Genomic DNA, 21020 nt, shown 5'->3' on the forward strand with positions numbered 1-21020 from the left:
TTCCCACTTTAAATACAAGTATGGTTATAATTAAGATCACATGAACTTGGATTTCTTAGCTTCTAAAAAATGAAATAGATAGCTCAGTGATTGACAAAACAGACTTTCAAGCATCCTCATCACATCAAGGCTCATGGACCCTGAATGTCCGGGTTCAGGGTCCAGTTACATCCAGTTATTGCATATATCATCTTACTTATGGTAGCCAAGACAGTAACAATAGCAGCAACAGAAACAATAAAACAACTGCTACAACTAACATTTACATAAGGTTTTATAGTTTGAAAAGTACTTTTGGTTGTATTTTTATTTTGTTTGAACCATACAACAGCCAGCCTGGTGGGGCTGGTGCCATGGGGACTAGTTTTTCCACTTATGGGGAAAGAAAGGCTCAGATAGTGCAGAGACTTGCTCTACACCCTGCAAGTAACAAGTGGCAGAGGTAGAACTCATACCATGTCTTTTGAATCTAATCCAATGATATTTTTAGTCTCACATTTTTACTCAATAATGTTACTACTTTCTGAATTCAAAATAAAATTTTGATTCTATACCATCTGTTCCCATGTCAGAGCTTCTACACATGCTCACATGCTGTTCTCTCTTCCAAGGAGGCTCCTTTCCCAGATCGCTAAAGTGCACTCCTCTGAGAGTCTGTCTAAAAGAGCAATCCCCCACTACGGTACAGCAGATCCTCTGTATCCTTGGTTTCAACTAGCCGTAGATCAAAGGTATTAGAAAAAAAAGTTGCGTCTTTACGGAACATATACAGACTTTACTTTTTTTTTGCTTTCGTTATTAGCTAAACAATATAGTCAAGTAAGTATTTGCATAACATTTACATGGTGTTACATATTTTAATTTAATCTAAAGAGGATATAAAGTATACAGAAGGACACGTGTAGGTTCTATGTGATTACCACACCATTTTATATACGGAACCTGAACATCTGTGGATTTTGGTATTTTTGGTGGGTTCTTGGAACAAATCTCCAAAGGACACCATATCAGCGTGTCTAAATTTCCCTTTCCTATAAGGACACTGATCATGTTGCATTAGGACCTACCCTGATGGTCTTGCTTTCACTTGATTACCTCTGTAAAGACATCTCAAACATGATCACATCTGAGGTACTGGGGATTAGGACTTCATTACTACAGCTTGAGGGGACACAATTCATCCCATAAGCCTCCCCTCCTCTCTGCCACATCATTCTCCAGCCCTCATCGGGACCTGCCCCCATCTCAGTTGATGGTATCAACTTCTATTCAGTTGCTTAGGCCAAAAATCCACAGCTTTTTTTTGTTGTTCTGTTTCCCACACTCATTTCAGTGGCAAGAACTATCAGCTCTACCTTCAAAGCATTGCCCGAGTCCAAGCTTCTCACTGATCTAGTGCAGCCTTTCTAGTCCAAACCACTCATTTCCTGCTCAAACTAATGTCATCGTCCCTTTCCCAGTGCCCACACAGCATCTATTCTTCACACAGAAGCAAGTGCGAGCTCTTTAATAGGTAAATTATGTCCTGCCACTCCCTCTTCACAATACTACACTTAGAACAAAACCTGAGCTCTACGTCATGCATTAGGGACTTGATACTCAAGTGTACTCTGATGACTGTGGCATGGCATTTTACTAGTGTGATGCTGCCTTCCTAATTTCCTCGCCTGGGCTATTTTCCCATCTCCTTCTTTCTTCCCTGGATCAGCTATGGGGTTCTTTTCCATCACATAGTACATTAAGAATGGCTCAGAATAAGACAATGTGCAGCTCCTACTAAACTTTACAAAGCAACATGAAATCATGTACGCTTAATAATGATTTTCTTATATGGCAGTACCTCTGGAGCTTCTGGTCTTGAAGTTCTTGAAATCAAAGAAAATTTAAAAGTTCAACCTTATAAATGTTTGGCAGTAAACTCTATCCAGATGGCAGCAACAGTTCAAGCTTTGCTTAGGAGCTAGTGACCTTATCTCTTGATCTGTGAGGCCTTTTGCTCTCTAATGAGCCAAGGAAGATTCTGGAATATGATTACATGCCAGTGAGCTTGGATCAGTTCCTCATTACAGAGAAGGTTCTTTTCAAAGTTCTCCCTAGAAACACGTGTACACACAGATACCCCCTTACACAGACACTCCACACCCACAGGTATACTCACACACATATTCACACACTCATTTTAAAGTGAGATGCTTCAGTCACTTGTTTCAGTAGGAATGTAAATCCATTTCAGTGTTGCCAAACACAGACCTTTCTTCATAAGCCACAGTGTTCTTGCGCAGTCTACTGAAGATAAGGAGAATACTTCTGCAGGAGTCATTGTCTTTCTCTGTTCTCAGCCGCCTCAGCTTTCATGTCTGGCCCAAGTGACATTGCTCCTTTTAATTGTCTGTATGTTCTTTCTTCCATGACCTCTTTACTATCCTAACTTTCATTCTGCCTTGAGATTTCCTCTAGTGTCAGGATGTATTTGGGGGAAGCCAGATAAGCCAAATCATTTGGGCTCACATAAAATTAAGCATCACTAATTATTAAAAAGGACAATTAAGGGCATAGACTCTAAAGAGCTCATAAGGAAGCTAATTGCATGAGTGTTTGCTGGCCATGTCTGATCTTGGCACCCAGTGGCAGAGAGGATATTGCTTCTGATCCGACATCACAGATTTCAGGGCTAACTCCTTCACAGCAATATCTTGGCAATTTGAAAGCTAAAATTCTGGTGCTACAACTCTGTTCAATTGGTCACCTTTCACTGAACGCAAACTAAAGAAAAAGCTAGTTCCTTTAACTACCATGTTTTCCAGATAGAGAGTAACTGTGCTGTTAATGCACTTTACATTGGTGTAGACAATGTTTCATTTTCCCGTGGTTTTGCTAATACTACATTACTTCATTCAAACTCTAGGCAAAGCAAAGCTGGGACTACTCAGGGTTGTTGGGCATGTGCAAAGAAGAAGGATTTTGAGATAGAGAGAGCTTATGGCATACAACCTGGGGAGAGAGGCAGGTCATGGGCTCAGGCCTCCAGAGTCTCAATAGAATCTACTTGTTATCTTTCTGAGTGTATGCATGCCTTCACCGAGCCGGGTAAGTAACAACTCAGAGGGGAGACTAGGTTCCAGACTGATGCGTGTCCTGGAATAGCTACATATTTTTAAGAAAAAAAATGCATTGAAGGGAAAGAACTAGTCAAATTCCATTTTCTGCTACCACTTTAGCTTAGTGAGCTCATGAGGGTGGCTAGAAAATGGGAGTCTTGGAGGATGGAGCATCACTAATTTTTTCCTATCTCTACTCCCAAGCACAGTTCTGGGATTACAGTAATGCTCAATCGTAGCTGAGTGGTCAGTCACATACTGTCTATGTTACCTCATGAACTCTGTACCGATTTGCCTTTCTTGAGAAATTTTCTCAAGTTTTCTTTGGAGGTAAAATTAAGGGGAATGAGAGTAGAAGAATGTGAGTATTCACCCTTTCTAACTGACTGTGACCAGTAAGGCATCTGAGTCAGTCCCTGTGTATCACTATTCTTGTCACTGTGACAAAATACCTGACAGAAACATCACAAAGAGGAAGGGTTTTTTTGCTCATGGTTTCTGAGGGCTCAGCCCATGCCTGCTTGGCCCGATGTGGTCGGGCAGAACACCACGGTGACAGAGGAACTTCACCTCATGATGGACGGGAAGCAGAGGGAAGGCAGGAAGGGATCAGGGACAAGATACTCCCAAGGACCTGCCCCAGTGACCTAGTCTTCTCTCTAGGGCTCACCTCCTAAAATAGTGCCACCAGCTGGGGATCAAGTCTCCAACGCCTGAGCCTTTTAGAGGACACTTTATGCCCAAACCATAACACCATGGCTGTCAGACAAAACAGACTTCACAGAAGTCGTAACCTCAAGCCTGTGAGGAGCCAACGACTCATTCACAGGACCACGGTGCAATTCCGGCGACCGCTGTTCACATTCTAGTCTAGGTTAAAGGCACCTGTAGGGCTGTGGGTGCACAACTTTCCAAGAATCCAGACTCCCTGCTGGGTCATGACGAGGCTCGGGGCCTGTTTCACTCTGTTAGCACTTGTAAACTCTTACTTTAAAGGTAACAGACAAAGGGGAGGCTTCTCTGTCCTCTGGTTCTTAGTGAAACCCATTTTCTGAGGCAGAAATGGAGACAGCCCCCTCCACAGTAAAGAAAAAGTCATACTAAAGACAAATCAAGTGAAAAAGGATCTCACTAAGGATGGGGAGATTTTTAGGGGTGAGGGTGCCAATCTCCTTTCCTTGCTGAATCCTAACCTCTGTAAAGTGATCTGTCCCCAGTGAGCTTTCTAAGGTAGATGAGCAACAATTGATAATCACATTGTTTTTCTGTAGCATATGACATTCAATCATTCAATTCATGTTGTTATTTCCTGGAGTACATTCTTTCAGGGGTCATTTTAGGGCAATTCCCATTCCATTCCACTAAAAGAGCTCTTTCCTTGTTTAATCAATTTTGAAACTCAGCATAATATATCCAGAATATTTATTTTATCTTTGTTTTTGGTGGGACTAGGACTTGAACTCAAGATTTTGTGCTTGCAAAGCAGGTACTGTCATTTGACGCTCTCTTTAGAATAGCAATGATATAGATACAATTTAGTTACTATATATTTTTGGCATTCAGCCACTCAATTTACTTCCAGTGTTCTGGTTTGCTTTAAAAACGGACCCAGAAAAATTTTTCTTTGAAAAACAGATGGATTTCTAAAAGGGATCAATCATAGCACATTTTGCTTTTCCAGTGAGAAAATAATAAACCAGATAATATAGACTGAACAAAGATTCATCTGTCTGGTAATTCTCAGTAAAGTTCTGCTCCAGGGTCCTGTCCTTGAGCAACCTTTCTGGACTCCTCATTGCTTAGCAGACCTCAACCACACTGCTCTCAGCTCTTCCCCCACTGCTTTTATTCACTTTTATATACATTTTTCTAAAGTTGCCAACTGATATTTTCTTGCTGTGTTTTTTTCCTATTATAAAAGTGATACATGCTGATGGTAGGAATGCTATAGAGTCGGAACAAAATATGCTGAATCAAATAAATTACATTTTCCCTAACACTCAAAATTATATGCAAACACACATATATCAAACCATATGCATTTGGAAAAGCAATTATATTAGTAGTTCTTTATAGAATTTTATATCATCAGGATCTTCCTCAATTTGAAACAGAATTCAGGACATACATAAACATTAAAGCATTTCTGAATAGTGAGTAAACCAACTGGTCACACACACATAAAAAACTGCATACATACCTTTATTCTTTCAGACAAAATCTTTTGCCTTTGGACCCCAGTTGAGAAAAAAGGAACATAATAGAGATCTTGAACTTGGAAACATACAGTTGCCTTTTGTTTGTTTGCTAGCCTAAGGAAAGCTGCAGATTTTCCTGGCATAATTAAAACATCTTGGTAATACCTCAAGGGGTTCTGAGGCAGAGGCAGACTGTGTGTGTGTGTGTGTGTGTGTGTGTGTGTGTGTGTGTGTGTGTACATGCACACAACATATCACATGTTACAATTTTGAGGACCTAAGGAAGGTTTTTTTTTTCATATTATGTAATATTATTGGTGCTTTGAATTCTTGCCCATCCCTAATGCAGCAGACTCTAGCATGTTTGTTCTGGAAGGCTTCTTCCATTTGCCATGGAACCTCAAACCTCAATTACCTGAAGTTCATACTCTTTTGCAACTTCTGTGACATATTGAAGAATGGATGTCAATGGGTGGCACTTTGATCTACAGTAAAAGTGCAGCATTGGTGAGATCAAATGTTCTCTGGAAGAGAATGACTAATTTATGAAAGTTTATTTATTGTCAGTAAGGTGAGTGTGAGAGAAAATTGAATGAAAATTGTGACTCATAGAACAACTGGTGCAGCGGTTATCACAAGTCACAGTTGTACCATATTTCCATTTGTGTATTCTCCCGCCACAGGAGAGAGTTCTCAGACCTTTGACACTTGTCAGGTGTAGGTTTCAGTAGTACAAACAAAGGATATGAAACAATCTTTGCACGCTTAGAAATCAGAGAAATAACCTAAAATCCCCTTCACTATACAATAACTACTCTTTGTTGAACATTTGGAAATTATAAAGAGACCAAAAAAGGAAACAGCAATCATGCCTGATTCTACCACCTGGGAAGCAAAAAACATTTCTTGAGATTTTTTTCTATTGGAAAACTGTAATTCTCTCATTCAACTCAATGCTGGTATTGGCTAAATGCACCTCCTCTACCCCGCCCCCCAGCAGCACATGCTTATAATTGAGAGAAACTGATAAAGAGGAGAGACGAAAATATTTTGCTGCTTCATTCCTGGGGTAAGTATGGACAATGTTCATGAAAACAGCATGTGAGAGGGAGGACAAGAAAGAGCAATGGAGGGGGTGAACTTGATCAAAGTCCGTTATGCACATGTACAGAAATATCACAGTGAAACCCCTTTGTACAATTACATACACTAATAAAAACATGTAAGGGTTGAGTCTGGAAGTGCTATGTCATTGATTTCATAGAAAGAGACTAGATTACTGATTTTTCAGATGTTTCAATGATTGTTTTTACATTTTTATTTGCACATATTAGCTATGCAGGGGCGTTTCATTGTCAAGATTCCCTGTCGGGTGTATTTGTTACAATTGATGAACCTGCTTTGATATATCAGAATTACCCAGCATCTATAGTTTACTTAACATTCACTCTTGGTGTTGGATATATTCATAGATTTTATGGGTTTAGGCAAATGAATAATGACATACACCCATCGCTATAGTATCACACAGAGTATTTTCATTGCCCTGAAATTTTTCTGTTCTTTGTTTACTTCTCATGTTTCTATTATATTTTTCATATTATAACCTCAGATCTGTAAAAAACTAATTGTGTATTTTATAGTAAAATAAAAAAATAGAAATTAATTAGCTCAGGGGAAAAGAGTTTTTACTTATGAACTCAGTTTTGTTTATAGTTCCACTGTGGGTGGGTAAGTGTGTACTAGGATTATTTGTGGGATATTTATCTCCAAGTGTTCAACTAAGAGAAACTATTAATTTGGTTTGTAAAATAAACTCTATCAACTCTAATGTTCATTGATAATCAGTAAATAAAATGTACCTGTTTTATTACTACCATCATCAACCTGATGATTTGTTTACATAAATGATAATCACAATCTTCATTAGCGGCTGTTACATAAAATGTTGTTTGTATTGAGTTGAATGATGAATTATGCATCCTAACTTTTCCGCTAAGGTAATTATTGAGTGTTAAATTATTTATGGGGCTTTCATGCACAGCTGGTGGGAGAATAAACTGGTATAGCCACTTTGGAAAACTACTTGGCAGAAATCAGTTGAAGCTGAACATGCATATGCCTTACAACTGGACAGTTGCAATTCTGGGTAGACAGGGAATTTTGTGCACAAAAAAACATGTACTCAAATCTTCATAACAATAACATTTGTGGCAGTCTCAAACTCTCGAGATAGCTAAATATTTACTATCTCTAGAAATATTGAATAAACGAATAATCACACAGGCGTGCAGATGTGTGATGCATACACACACACACACACACACATACACTGGAATAGTCTACAGCAGTGGTCAGAGATCTTCTATCAAGGGACACAGAATAAATATGTCTGGCTGTGGGGATCAGATGGGCTCTATCACAACTAAACTCTACCAAGTGGGCATGTCTATGTTCTGATAAAATTGGTGACAGGTCAGATTTAGTCCATGAGCTATCTCTGCTAGAGTGCAGACAAACCAAAGCATGAAGGACAGTATGAATAAGCCTCACAAACAGCGCTGAGTGAAAGAAAGCAGATGCAAAGAAGAATATACTCTTTTTAAGTCCATTTATGTAAACTTCAAACTTAGGGAATGGTGAGAGAAGTGAGTCAGAACAGAATCTTTGGGGGGTAATGTCTAGGAGGAAGTGTTAGAGAATCTGTCAGTACAGATCTGTGTGGTTTAACATGCATATATTAACTTTGCATTGATCTGTACCCTTAAAGATTGGATAGTTCTCAGAATTAAACTGTATCATTTAAAAGAAAAAACATTTGGTTTTTGCTAACTTTTTTTTTTTTTGGCCAGGACTGGCTTCAAGCCATAATCTTCCTGATCTCTACCTCATAAGTAGCTGCGATTATAGACCTGCTCCACCACACCCAGCTTTGAATACGCTGTCTTAGTGCCTTGCATTTTTCTGCCTTCATATTCTACTCTCATGTCTTTTTATTTTAAGAAAAACATTTTAATCAAAATAAATCAATAGCTAAATAAACCAATAGCAGGAGAATTAGAAATGCCAATAAATACATAAGCTATAACTTCCATTGTTGAGTGACAGCAGTTTGCTGACAAATATGCATATTGTCAGTTCATGTTTACTAATATTAAACATGTGAATTGGAAATCTCTCTTAAAGCTGCTAACATTTAAAATTGATATTCTAAGATTTTGTATAGGAAAGTAAAATTGACATGCACAGTTGTACTATTTATTTTTAAATCAGACGCTTCTCCATTTTCAACAGTATAATTGCTACAGAGAAAAAATTCTTAATTTATTGCTATGGACTAGAAATTTATACAGCTCTCTATGGTTATCTATCTGAGATACATTCCCTAAACTAGACTCCCTGCAAATGGGCCAGGCTGGGAGACATTATCATCTATTTTGGGAAGGGTAGGGTATGGAGGGTGGATAAAAGGAGGTTGGATAACAGATACCAAAACACAGGAAGGAATAAGGTGTAGCGTTCTCCAGCACATTGGGATGACTTTAGCTCACAACAACCTATCTCTATTTTATGAAGTTCTGAAAGACAGGAACTCGAAGGCTCCAAATATAAAGAAATGATAAGGAGAGGGAATGCTTATTATCCTAATTGAATCACAGTGCATGCTGTTTGCCTGTGTTGAAATATCACACTGAATTAGTACATGCTAAGGAAACACCAAGCCCTTTCAAATATTCAGAGATTTCCTGAAGTCTCTGTGATGACCAGTTCCAAATGTCTGTGAAATCACCTAACACATACTCATAGTCATTCATGGCCTGTCACCTAAGGTCACCTTGGCATTTTATTAGTCACCCATCTTGTAAACATGATGCATAAATGAAGACTTTTCCTGATACAAAAAGTTAAGTAGCAGGCAGAACAGGTGCCTCTCACATAGACTGTCTTGTGGAATTGATTATTAATGACACCATCCAACAAATAATTTAGTAACTTTGGAATAAGATGTCAAATTTTTCCTAAGGAATACAGAAAATGTATTTTTGAATTCAATGCGTGCTTCCAAAATGTTCAATTACTTGTTTCCAAATACTTGGTTTTCTGAAAGAAGACAAAATATTGAAATGTATTTTCTTAACATTGCAATGTAAATTTTAGAAAGTAGCTGGACATAGTACCTTTTTTCAGTATGTTTACTAGACATATTCCAAAACCTCTCAGATCTGTAGGATTACCACTGAGCAAGAAGGCTATTGCTATTCACCAATGCCAGGGAATTCTATATCTTATCTGACATTATCACACAGTTATGTGCTGCATAATGACATTTCAGTTAACAGTGGGCCACATATACAACCATGGTCCCATAAAATTATAATAGAGCTGAAAATTTCTTCTTACCTAGTATTTTACAGTACCATTTCTAAGTTTAGGTATGCTTAGATACACAAATACCATTATGGTACAAATGCCTGCAGTATTCAGTACAGGAATACGCTCCATGGAGTGCAGCATAGGAGCAATATAGCCTAGGTGTATAGCGGGCTATACCTCTTGGCTTGTGAAATTTACATTTGTACATTGATGAAATCACCTAACAATGCATTTCTCAGAACATGCCCCTTGATAAGTAATACACGATCATATTTCAGAATGTAGAATGCTCTTTCAGAATGGAACCTTCAATTCCATTTTGCCACATGGAACTAGAGCCCTCAGAATCCAGAATTTGGGCAAAGACAAAATGGCAATTCACAAGATTTCATAATCCTGAGCATTTCACTAAATTACGAGTCATAAAAATTTAAAAATATCGACTGAAAATCAAATGTATTAAGCTCATTTGACTACTTCAAGGTTGACCCAAACCAAAATATCTATGCATTTGTTTATCACTACATATAGCATACTTTTACATTTGCCTTCAGGAATCCTGCATTAAAAAGTAATCAGTAATTTTGATAGTGTCTGTGCGAGGCTTACAAAAATTGAAAACTTGTCCAACATGAAAGTTTGGGGCTCATGGAAACTGAATCTTTCTACCACCAGTTAGCGACTTATTTGGAACAGATTTCCTGGTAAATTAATAAAATTTTATTTTTGGGATTATGGATCCTAACAAAGAAATGTTTAGCTATCTTTTGTTAGAAACATAACATTTGTTGGAAACATGTATTTAATATTTTGGCATTTAAATATGACAAAGACAACAAGTGATGTGCTGAGGACAAGTTTTGTTTTCTCTTTGGACAGGACCTCGCAATGTGTCCCAGGCAGCTCAACCGGGTGTTGACTTCTCAGCTCTCCTACTTCCACTTTCCGATTGCTGGGATTAAAGGTGTGCTCTTAACAAGTAGCTGTTTCTTTTTATTGCTTTAGAATTTTCTTCTTATGTACTTTTACATAAAGTACATAAAAAGTGAAACAATTTGCTTTGTTTCACTCTGAAAATTTCTATATTTTGTGAATGTTTATAATCTATAAATATTAAATTAAATTAAATATATAATCTATAAATATTAAAAAAACCTTACATATTCATAGTTGGAAAGGCAGATGGTTAGATAGTGACAGGATGGGGGGCCTCTTCAGACACCCTGAGTAGCCACTCTACATGAACATTTGCCTGTTTAAATGGTATAAATTTATAGCAATCTGTACTCAATCTGATAAAAAGGCCTAACATTATTTTTTTGTCAAAACTGAAAAACATTGTCTGTGGAACATTATAAAAATACAGTTTGTTGTGTGCTAAGCCTCCTAGGACGACTCATTCTGAGAGCAAGAAGCCTTTGACTGAAACCTAAGAGGGGATGGACTGGGGCATAGCTCAAGTCTAAAGTGCTTCCCAACAAGTGTCAGGCCCTGGGCTCAATCCATAGTACCACAAAAAAGAAAAGGGAAAAAAAGAAAAAGAAAAGAAAACAAACTTATAAGAGGGGATGGGTTAAGGGTGGATAGCTGGGGAAGAAGAAGAAGCACTGATATAATTGGCCAGGGTTGAGCCAATGTCTCCTTTTGGGGACACAGCATTCCCAGAATTTAAGTGGTTTCACACGAATTGGGAGGTGGATATAGAGGAATCCCTTGCAGGCCAAGACAGAAAAGAGCCTGATAGAGTCACCACCAGATGGACGGTGAGAGAAGGTTAGGGATGAATATGCAATCTTACAGAGTTCTTACGTCATCATTAGGAATTGTTTTTGTCCTTCTTTGGAGTTATAGGCTGATGCCGGGGGCCAGGGTTAGAAAGATAAATAATATAACAACTTATGGGAATGTGCAGACTAGAGGGAGAAATCCAGAAGTAATTCAATATTTACAGTCGGGGTAAAGGAGTTTGTGAGTTTGGGTCAAGGAAGCATCTCCATGCAGGTTACCTTGGCCAGCCATTGGAGGAGGAAGAAGAGGAGGAGGAGAGGAGGCAGCTAAGGAGAAAAAGAGAAGGGGAGGGACTTCATGAGCAGGGAGCATTTACTTCTCTGAAATATGTGTTGGGAAATACATGTAGTTTGGATTTTCTGCATTTTTTTTTAATTTTAAAGAATGGGCCTTGATATGTGGTTCACAGTTGTTAATCTCAGTCAGGTTTATATAGTGCGCACTCACACACACACACACACACACACACACACACACACTACGTCTTTAAGTTATTTTTCATTTCATGAAACATTAGTTTTACACATTTCCTTATGCTTGCTTGCACTCTTCCTCTCCTCAGAGCATCATACATTCTTCTTAAAAAGAAGGGAAGTAATTAGAGGGACCGCTTCCTTTCTCTACCTCTCTCTTCATCCTTCCTCATCCACCTTGACTACCTTTTAGTCACAGGTTAAAGGCTTGCAGTTATTCCTTTTTCTTCACAAAACTCCAGCCACTTCCACTACTCCCTCTTCTCAGCATCAGAAAAATCCCCAATATTTTCTACTCCAGGAAACCCTTCTTAAGACCAGAATTTGACAGGTACTGTCATATGCCTGCTTTCCTATCTCAGTCAAACCTCTTGACAGAAGTACCCTGCCTCAGGTCTCTGCTGCTTGGCTCCATGCCACCCTCTGGCCTCAACGGTCTTGCTAACTGTCCTCTTGCGATTACCTACAGGATTCTATGTCCAATTGGCACCTTTTGCTTTGAATTCACTTGACCTTTACTGTATCTATACTGTTATCTTGTCCTTCCTTTTGGAACTTTCTCCTCTTGGCTAAGATGGTTACAATACTATTCTCTCTTGACTTCCTCTGGCTCTCTGTCTGCTCATTCTAGGTCTCCTATCTATTTAGGTTTCCACAGATTCCTCTTAAACTTACTCAGTCTCTGGGGTGACACTTTCAAGTGTTCCAAGGTTTACTTCATGTCACTCCTCACCTTACCCTGGGTGGACTCATTGCTGATGTTTTGTTAATTACTCCCAACTTACATTTCTCTCTTCTTACCTCCAGACTCCCTCCTACACCTGAGATTTTCCTGGGCACCTCAAAGTTACTGTGCCTCATCATTTACCCCAGTTGAAACATCTGATTCTCCTGTACTGTTCATGATGAGGAGCTGGGCAGCACCCTATGTATTTGATGACATTTTCTACGTTCAACTCATGAAAGTCTTTCATCCTCTTACAAAGTCTTTTGTGTCCTGTGCCTTTTATTTTCTGTGACATTGTCTCAGTTCAGGCAGGACTCACCATTTCTCAACTGATAATTGCTATTACTTCACAAACTGATTTCTGTCTAGTCCTGTCCTCATCCTGGACTTTCTCTGCTCTGACACAGGACCTGTCAAGCCTGCATCTCACTGTGCAGCTACTCTGCTTAAATACTCCTAAATTGTTCTTTGTCCTGTTACAGGATCCTTCACAGCCTGTCCTACCTTCCTCTCTATATTCAGTCAGCATATTTATTTTTCTCTTATTGTATTCTCCAGGCATAGTGACCTTCTTATAGTTTCTCTAATTGGCCATGGTAAGTTGCCTATACCTTGCTGCATTTCCTACCTACATATGCCAATTTCTTTCCCAGTGGGCTCCAATCCCAGTTTCCTAGGGATGTCTGCTGTTTCTCCATAGTATACTGATCCTTATTGCCTCTTGCACAAGGCCTTTCCAGCTGCTATTCCATCCTCCCCCTTCCTACAAGACCTAGATTCATCTTTATTATGGTTTATCATGCTACGATGCCATTGTTTGTGTGGTTGTCCATGACCCATTAGACTGGAAGCTTTTGAGGGCTGAAACCAGAAAATCAGTGTCTTTGCATCCCTATGCTGTTACACAGTGTGTACCTGTAACTGTTCACTGATTGCACACATTTCTGAAGCATATCTTTGTATGAAGGGTGATAGGTCTACCTTCAGGCAAGAAATGAAGCAAATACAAGACTTAGACTTCTCTCATTTTAGGGTTTGACAACTTCAGTTCTAATAGCTTGGCCTTGCTTGTGTTGTTATTCTGCAGCTAGCTCTTGTCTGAGCCCTGGCTCCCAGCTGCATTCAAAAGTGTGACGTTTGGTTGCTGTGGAAATGCAGCAACATTCCACCAAAAGCGACTGCGAATCTAGGAAACTTGCTTCCGTCTGCAAAGCAATGTTGACTCCCAATTATAAATTTTTAGGATTATGTAGAAAGGCTTTTAAACCACAAACCTCAGGGTAAAATAATTCTCTGTGTGTTTCTATAAAAATGCAGAAGACAAAATAATGGACTTCCTTCTGTTTCTCAACACAGTGTTCCATCTGCCCAAGAATAAACTCTGTGACAACTTTGTGGATACCACTACTGTACCAGTGTTCTCCTCCTTATTATTAGTGATGTGCAGAGAACCCTAGCAGAGGGCTGGGCATACAGTGGTGCTCAACAAATACTTGCTAGTCTCCTCATCTTAGGATAGCTCTAATTGCCTATTTGTAGACAACTACACATTTGTGTTCCAGGAATATAGAGTACTGTGTTTGGGAAACTGCCAGATCACTCGTGGAGGAGCTGACCCATGGTCTTGGCTATGTTAGCAGAAAGTGTTGAATGCTATACTAACTTGACTCTGGCACATCTGAGTGATGCCCTACAGGTGATTATATGGTTCTCAAAAACACATCAGCACTTGTCCACTTGGCGAATGTTGAGTCTCGATTAGGGGTTAGGCAGCTGGGTGTTCCAGACACTGGAAATTCAGGGGGGATGTAATGAAGTTGCTGTTCAGGCTGTTTACATGCTGTGTGTATAAATATGTTGTGGGGGACAGCCATAAACATGCAAAGAAATGTGACCTATGTATTTGGTGAAAAGTGCAATGAAAAGACAAAGCGGGCCTGGGGCGGGGGGAGGGTGCTCTGCCTTTGGGAATATCCAGGTTCCATTTCTTCTCCTTTTTCAGACTTAGAAAAGCCTCTCCACAGGTTTTATTACTTGAACATGCCGCAATAGGAAGAGTGAATTGATGTGTCCAGTGATATGAATAAAGTTCTTTGAAGTATGACTTAAAATTAATTACAATTTCTTAGGCTTTCTAATCTTGACAAATTAAAAGTAAGCAGCTTGAAAACTTTTCTCTTTAAAAGTAGACCTTGGCTTTCCAAGTCAAGTGCACATAAAATAGTATTTACAATAATCTTTCTTTAATAGCCTATGAAGAATATTTCAAAACATGATTTCTGATTATTATATTTGCATTTATATTATTATGTATGATATTATTTCTTATTTCTAAATTGCAAGCATGCACTTGAAAATATCTACTCACTTGAACAAATTGAAATGGTTTACTATTCAAAGCATACCAAAGTTGTCAGCTGCTTATAAGAAGCATTACAACTAACATGAAATGAAGGACATAGAATACATTGACTAATATATTAATAAAATTATATTTGTAGTACTTCTAAAATTTTCTGAATACTCTAATAATACTTATTATCATGCTACCCTCAAAAGACCTAGGAAGGTAGATTTTAGAGATGAGAAAACTGAAGTCTACAATCCTTAGGTGACTAGTCCAAGTATTAGCTGGGACCAGGCCTATAAACGGCCTGTTTGTTCAAGGTCACAACAGGGGCCTATTTGGATGGCAGATTTTATTTTGCTTTGAAATAGAAACAATTTATTGACCATAAAAGTGTTCACATACAAAAATCACAGACTGAGGCCAGTGATAAAAGCAAAATATTAATACAAAAACTCTCAATATTACTGGATAATGAAGTTCCAAAAAATGAAAAAGATAATTTTATGTATTATAAAATATGAAAATATTTTGTAACAAGAATCTATTATGATATTTGCTATTGAGGGGAAAAGATAAAATTAACATGTATTTAGAAAAATCTAACCTAGAACTCAGGTTATTAGAGCCAAATATACATTGGATTAAAATTATTTAATTTCACAAGAATATGATAAATTGCTATACTTAATACTACCCAGCAGAGATGAATGTATAGAGTATTCTGTAATACTCATAGCTAAATTAAAACATACTCTAACTAAATGCAAAAGACTAGAACTCTTATCTGAGACTTCTGTTCTTTTAGGAGGTGATGTTAGCAGTCAAATTTTCTGTACTCAGGTCCCAAATTCCTTCCCAAATGTGTACTTTCATATTCTTTATGGCCTAAAACTGCCCATCCTGCTCCCCAGCCTCCTTGTATCTTGACTTTCAAGAATGGTCTTGGGTGCCTACCACTTGCTTGGCTTTCATAAGTAAACCCATGTGTCTTTACATCTCTGCTACATGTACTTTCTCCAGCCTTTGAAGTCCGAACACATTTTACCTTTTTTTCTTTTGTATCACTTGTCACTCTTGAACTCATGCTGCACATGTGGTGATTAAAGACTTGAATCTCCTGTGGACTGGAGACCCTGAAGGCATATTGATGTCACACTGGTGATTGGATTCCCAGTGCTTAGCACACATTCTTGAATCTGGTCAACACTTGATTCCATCCACATTCAAGGATAATGAACACTAGTTTTCATGAATGTGTAGTTTTGCCCTTGAGGCACCCCATAATTTTGAAGAACATATTTAATATTTTAAAAATTATTTTTCCTATTATTAAGTTTAAATTTTTCTGTTATTTTTTTACCCATCAATCTGTGGATGGATATTCAGGGCTGGCCTCATAACAGGCATCTTCTCACAGAACATTTCATTCTATCACCAGGAAAACCCTGGGACTCAGAGGGACAGACGTTTTCATTTCCACTTTACAGAAAACCATAAATCAGAGTCTAAAGAGTTGAAGCAAGTTCTATGAGGACACAGTCAATTTTTCAGTGCTCAGACTAGAAAGTAAGACCCTCTCTGCTTATGGTGAGTGTCAAATGTCATATTAATTTATGGTATTCTATTATCTGAAAATTAGCAATGCAGTTTGATGATTTATAATAAACTTCAACCTGAAGGCTGATTGATACTAACACCCTCTTTTGAGCCAGGCAGGTAAGCAAGTCTTTATAGCATCTTCAAATGCTACACCACTCACCAGCATGCTTAGAATCAGGGATGAAATGACAGCAGAGCCACAGAGCATTCCAAATTGGAAAAAAAAACCCAAAATCTTCCCTTATAAAGAGGATAGATAAACTGAGCCAAAACATCATAAATTATAAATGAAGACTTTCTGCTTTAGAGACTTCCACTCTAAGAATAAGGGGGCTGAGGGAGTAGAAAGAATATCAAGTCTGTTCTAGAATTCTTTTTCTTAGAATTTATTTTCTCAACATTTATCATTTCATAGAAAAAGGTTAACAAATGAACTAGGGTAGGTACAAGTGGGAAGGGACAGGGCATAAGGAAAGGGTGAATGAGGGTGAATATGGTGGATGTATTTTGTATTCACATATGAAAATAGAATAAGAAAACTTGTTGAAATTGTTCTAAGAAGGGAGGGAAGGGGGAGGAAGGAGAATGATGGAGGGGGTAAATCTATTTAAGATATATTGTAAGCACATATATAAATAACACAATGTGTCCCCCTGTACAATTACTATACCCTAAACAGAACTGTAAAATAGGTACAGTGTGTGTGTGGGGGTACTACAGGGAGGGGAGAGGGTGAATGAAGGAGATTAAGGTGACGATATATGGTTGATGGACTTCATATATGTATATGAAACAGAACTAAGAAACCTTTTGCAATTGCTTTAAGTAAGGTGGGAAGGGGGTGGAGGGGGAGAGACAATGGAGGCAATGTAACTAATGTACAATATAAGTCTAATCAGAATTGTAACTATGAAACCCACCCCCCTGGTATAACAAATATATCCTAATAAAAATCTGTAATAAAAAACAAATGAATTAAGAATTGAATCAACATTAACCATTGGATGTAATTTCTTTAAATATTTCTGCCTTTTTTTATCCAATAGTTTTTCTTTGTGCTTTTGAAATTTGCCACACTTCATGCACTACTTATACAAGAGATAATTGTGTATCTACTTCCTTTTACTTTTACCATCAGTTCATTATACCAAATTCAAGTATAAGTCTTGCTATGCAGTTATACACTCCTGGATATAATTATACAAACTTTGGAGGCCAATTTGAATCCTGTGGCTAAATTTAAAGGGAGGAGGTTTACATTTGCAACCTACTGACCTAAGCCTGAAGAAAAGAAGAAAACAGCCATTTATTGCAATTTGTGCTAACTTGATTGTCCTCATTTGCCTCTTTGAGCAATTTGCAGGAATGAACAGGTACTGCTCAGCATAGTCAGCTTTGCAGGGCACCTTATTACCTTCATATCCAACACAACTACACTCCTGAACCCTGCATGATGCACTGCAGGGCCATATGCAACAGCAATTTGTTCTAGTTCACCCTGCATTGGATCTAGCACCTCAGAGTAATTCCAGGTGAATTTTATACTTGTGTCACTTAAGGTAATAATCCAGAAGCATAATTTTCAGAGAGGATGGCTTATTCATGGAAGTCAGCAGGTAGACAACTCAAAGCATTAAAACTGCATTTTTCAGAAAGAGCTGAGCACTCCTCAGTAGAGGGAGAGAATAGACCTGCAAACATATCCCTGTCTAGTTTCTCTTGTACCTATTCCATCTCAACTGTGCTGAAACCAGAAAACAGCCGGGATTCAGGCAATTGCCCCAAACCTGAGTCATTTGGTGGGCAGAGATGGGGAAGCAAGAGGGAGTGAGTTAAGACCTTGACAGCTTAAAGATATGGATGCCTCAGGTTGGCCTCCATCAGGGATCTTAAAATTAGGGTGACATAAAGATCAGAGGTGAAGTTTTAGAAGTGCAGGCTGTAGAGATTTCATGTCTTTGCTTGGAAATTTTGATTCATGAGGAGATTCCAAGATGGCACTAGAGGGAAGAAGCAGAAAGCATGCTTCCTAAAGTAAAATCTTGGAGAGATGCTGGAGATACACCTGGCAGGAAAAACCACCATGAAGAGGCAAAACCCCAACTCCTCCACACCCCCAGCCCATGCATAGCATTCCCACTCCACAGTAAACGGAGAAACCAGGAGGACTCCCACACCACCAGACGCCAGCTTCTACCGGCTTGAGAGAAGCAGACCACCAGGTCAGCTAAGTGGCACGCGGTCCTCCCACAAACAACCCTGGGCCAGATCAGCATAGTCCCCTGGACAGACCGACCCCCACCCAGGGAAAAAAGAGAAAAAAAAAACTGAATAAACAACAACAACAAAAGACACATAGCAAAGAGGGCGGGGTGCCCTGAGTGCTGAAAAGTGTGTGTGGGGCAATCCCTCACAGAACTGTAAATAAACAAGCTGGCTGGAGAAGGCAGGAGTGGCAGCACCCGCCCAGCAACCTTAGAGTGGGAAAGCTTGTAAAAGTGGTGGTGTGAGGAAAGGTCCACAGGAAAGTGGGGAAGGAACACTTCCCATGTGAACTGTAAATAAACAAGCCGGCCTGAGAAGGCGGGTATAGCGTCACCCCCTCACAGTGTGCTTGCAAAGGGGAAATCTTGTAACAGTGACGGTTGCAACCAGGAGAACTTCAAGTAAACAAAGCCTGAGGAGCCAGGTGAGTGTTAAGCTCACTCCTGAGATCTGCAATCAATAAAGCCTGCAGCAACAGCAGGCTGACAGCAGCAGGCAGGTGAGCCGCAGCCTCAGATAGACAGTCACAAAGCTGTCTCCAAACTCTTTTGTTTTGTTTTTTCTTTTTCTCTTCCTTTGATGAGATAACGACTGAACTACAACTGCATGCTGAAAGACTTACTGAAACTGTATTGCATTTGATTTTGGGATATTTTATTGTGTTTTGGTTTTTTTGTTTTTTGTTTTTGCTTATTTTGTATTTTTGGTTTTTTTTTTTTACCTTTGATGAGACAATGACAGAATTACTTCTGAGACATCATCTGCAGGATTGAAGGCTGAGGGACTAACACCAAAATTATTAAGATTGAAACTTTATTGCATTTAAACTTGGGGATTTTTTTTTTATCCTCTCTCTGTCCCTTTAATGCCTGTTTAGCTTACTGTTGATTAGAACACTCTCTCTCCTTGTTTATTAGTTTGACACTATTTTTTTTGTTGCTTATTTGGTTTTTTTTTTTTTACTTGTTTGTTTGTTTGTTTTTCCCTTTTTCTTTACCTTCTTGGCTTTCCCTCTCCTCTCACCCTTCCATTCTAAATATCACCATTGTTATTATTACAAGCTACAAAATATTAATTGTGCACAGTACAGGGACAGTAACAATAGCAAGGACAATGATGGGAAGACAGAAAAAAGAGGGAAACCAGCTTCCCTCCAGTAATAAATTAGTACAGGAACCAGAGGGAAATGAAGAAAACAGAAACTCAGATCCAGACGCCAACAAAATGAACATAAACTATGCCAAAGAACCCAATGAAGCCCTGAAGAACAATCTGAAAGAAGAAATCCTGCAAGTAATCAATGAGAATTTTATAGAGATGATACTGGATAGGGTCAACCAAAATGTACAGGAGACACTCAAGAAATTCCCAGACAACAAAAATAGAGAATTTGAGAAAGCACAAGAACAAGTAAATGAAACCATAGAAGCACTGTAAAAACACCAAAGTGAAACAAAGAACACGATTAATAAAGAGATAAGTGAACTCAGGATGAAAATAGACAATATTAAAGAGGAAGTGATTCAGGATATGGAAAACCTCAGAAAAAAGAACGAAACAGAAATGCAAAGCAAAATGGAAGGCCAATCCAGCAGAATAGAACAAACAGAAGACAGAATCTCAGAACTTGAAGATGAAATGGTAATTAAAGGAAAAACCGAAGAACTATTAGTTAAACAACTCAAGACCTGTGAAAAGAAAATGCAAGAACTCACTGACTCCATCAAAAGACCAAACCTGAGAATCATGGGCATCGAAGAAGGAGAAGAGGTGCAAGCAAAGGGAATGCATAATATATGCAACAAAATAATTACAGAAAATTTCCCAAATCTAGAGAAATCTATTATAATACAGGTGCAAGAGGCCTCCAGAACACCAAGCAGACCTGACCAAAATAGAACTACTCCACAGCATATTATCATTAAAACAACAAGTATAGAGACTCAAGAAAGAATATTGAAGGCTGTAAGAGAGAAAAAACAAATAACATACAAAGGTAAACCCATCAAAATCACAGCAGACTTCTCAACAGAAACATTAAAAGCAAGAAGAGCTTGGGGTGAGGTCTTCCAGGAACTGAATGAAAATAATTTTAACCCCAGGATACTCTACCCAGAAAAACTATCATTCAAAAGAGATGGAGCAATA

The 21020-nt window shown here is 38.6% G+C and overlaps 1 protein-coding gene and 1 long non-coding RNA gene across 7 annotated transcripts in view; one reads left to right on the forward strand and one right to left on the reverse strand.

Moving 5' to 3' along the window:
* LOC141423302 (uncharacterized) overlaps positions 1-10694 on the forward strand; it is a 55110-nt gene extending 44416 nt beyond the window's left edge. For 4 of the 5 annotated variants that reach the window (XR_012448055.1, XR_012448053.1, XR_012448057.1 and 1 more), the window contains exon 3: positions 1-10516. This exon is cut by the window's left edge. This is a non-coding gene — a long non-coding RNA (uncharacterized lncRNA). Of the gene's footprint in view, positions 10517-10549 lie in introns of those variants that run through there. The other variant, XR_012448054.1, reaches the window with a different exon arrangement.
* Pde7b (phosphodiesterase 7B) overlaps positions 1-21020 on the reverse strand; it is a 309490-nt gene that overhangs the window by 192248 nt on the left and 96222 nt on the right. The window lies entirely within an intron of this gene.

This window comes from Castor canadensis, chromosome 1 (assembly GCF_047511655.1).
Source record: "Castor canadensis chromosome 1, mCasCan1.hap1v2, whole genome shotgun sequence".
Taxonomy (NCBI): Eukaryota; Metazoa; Chordata; class Mammalia; order Rodentia; family Castoridae; genus Castor; species Castor canadensis.